Raw genomic sequence first — 2,443 nt, 5'->3', positions numbered from 1 at the left:
CAACTGTCGTATTTTCCCCATCGATGGAGATTCCTGCTACTGCTGTTGATCAGCAACTTGTTGTGATGGGGGGCCAGATTTTCGAGGCTACCATTGTAGTTTCGGACGTACCCTCGTCCTCCGTACCTGGTCGTGCTTCGTCCTCAGCTGCTAAAAGAAGAAAAGGCATTGTGGTCGACCATTATGAATTCGAGTCGGACCTCGATCCTGACGATGTTAGGATGTTTGAGGAGGGTATTACCCACTCGGTAGTTCGTGCGGGAGGGCCGACCAGTATTTTGAGATTTCTTTTGATGTTAATCTCCTGGGGGACATAGAGGATCTGGTGCCATAGTTTGATATTTTGTGTTCTGCTGCCGAGGACGAGGCTCTTCGGAGCGTTCCTAATGTCGATTTGATGAATGAGGTGGTCACTATGAGTTTGAGGGTATGTTGCACTTTTCTTTTATACTTCTACCATTTTTCTTGTTGATATGGCTTTAACCCATATGCTCGTTTTTAGACGTACATGGTGGAAGTGGAGAGTATGCGCAGGGCCGACATTCGGGTCAAGCTTTTCTTGAAGATGTTGGAAAAGTATCGACGCTATCGCAACAAGTGCCGTGAGATGCACAAGCAACTGATGGAGAATCCTGGTGCTCGATCCCTCGGCGAGGAGTTGGAGAAGAGAGATCAGCAGTTGATGGAGGCCATTCGCAGGAATAGTATGCTTGAAGAGCAGCTTCGCGCGAAGGATGAAGAGCTTGAGGTGGGAAAGGGGGTGGCTGCAGAGTGTGACTATCTTCAGGGGAGGCTGAGGTCAATGCAAACCGAAATGGACCAAAACCTTATCAAGGTCTAGGCGATGAGTGTAGACTGGAAGGGAAAGATTGCCGAGTTGGAGAGAAAGGTCGTCGGGCTGGAGAGTACCGAAAGTGCCTGGCTGCGGTTCAGCAAAGGTGGAAGCCCTGGAGAACACTATCCGCGTCCTCAAGTCTGAGCATGAGTCGGAAAGAGCGATGGCAACGCTAATGAAGGCAAGGCTTGAGGAGCGCATTGGTGAGATCGATTGGGAAGCTTCGACCTTAGGAGATCGGGTCGCTGCTCTTGAGGCTGAAAAGGAGCAACTGTTGGCTCAAATTGTGTCTTCCTCTATCGGTGTTCCCCGCCGCCTACATGAGCTTTGGTTTTATGTTGAAGCTCAGCGGGATATATACAAGAGCCTATGGGAGGCGGGTAATATTACGGAGGCCACATACGAAAGAGCACGATCAAAGGCATGAGAGGCCTGTGTCAACTGTCGTTATGACTCTGCGACCCCAGAGGCCGAAGAGGGCGCGGATGATGAGGGAGAGCTTTCTAGAGATGATGGTGGAGGTGGCGACGTCGAGTGAAAGAATGTTGTTCCTTTCTCTATTTTTCTTTTCTTCATTGTAGATTGTCGTTGCTTACTCTCTTTTTCTTTTCGTTTTTTTATTGTTGGCTTGGGCCGTATGTAACCTACAACAGTTAGCGTGGTGGCCTTGTATAAAGAAGAATATTTTCATTGTTATCCACCCCGTACTTTATCTTTGTTTTCGCTTTTTGTGACTTTGGCGCGGGATGGATTCCCGTATGGCGAGTCCCGGTCTTTTCTTCCTTATTTGTTTGCTGACAGCCCTTGGCCTTAGATATATTCCAAACTTTTCCCTTTGGTGATGGCTCGTGGCCTTGAGGGTGTGATTTCAAACTTTTGTCGAAATATCGACCTGTCATTGTTTGATTAAGGTCAAACTTCTTCTTTTTGGAGAAGGTCCTCAGCCATAAAGAGTGTTATTTCGAACTTATCATAATAGTAACCCGCCGTCGTTCGATCGAGGTCGAACTCTTCTTTTTGGCGAAGGCCCTTGGCCTAAAAGGGTGTTATTTCGAACTTATCGAAATAGTAACCCGTCGTTGTTCGATCGAGGTCGAACTCTTCTTTTTGGCAAAGGCCCTTGGCCTTTAAGGGTGTTATTTCGAACTTATCGAAATAGTAACCCGTTGTCATTCGATCGAGGTTGAACTCTTCTTTTTGGCGAAGGCCCTTGGCCTTAAAGGGTGTTATTTCGAACATATCGAAATAGTAACCCGTCATCGTTCGATCGAGGTCGAACTCTTCTTTTTGGCGAAGGACCTTGGCCTTAAAGGGTGTTATTTCGAACTTATCGAAATAGTAACCTATCGTCGTTCAATAGAGGTCGAACTCTTCTTTTTGACGAAGGCCCTTGGCCTTAAAGGGTGTTATTTCGAACTTATCAAAATAGTAACCCGTCATTGTTCGATCGAGGTCGAACTCTTCTTTTTAGCGAAGGCCCTTGGCTTTAAAGGGTGTTATTTCGAACTTATCGAAATAATAACCCGTCGTCATTCGATCGAGGTCAAACTCTTCTTTTTGGCGAAGACCCTTGGCCTTAAAGGGTGTTATTTCGAACTTATCAAAATA

This window comes from Nicotiana sylvestris, chromosome 11, assembly GCF_000393655.2.
Source record: "Nicotiana sylvestris chromosome 11, ASM39365v2, whole genome shotgun sequence".
NCBI lineage: Eukaryota > Viridiplantae > Streptophyta > Magnoliopsida > Solanales > Solanaceae > Nicotiana > Nicotiana sylvestris.
The sequence above is the reverse complement of the archived record's forward strand: the minus strand, read 5'-3'. Positions refer to the sequence as shown.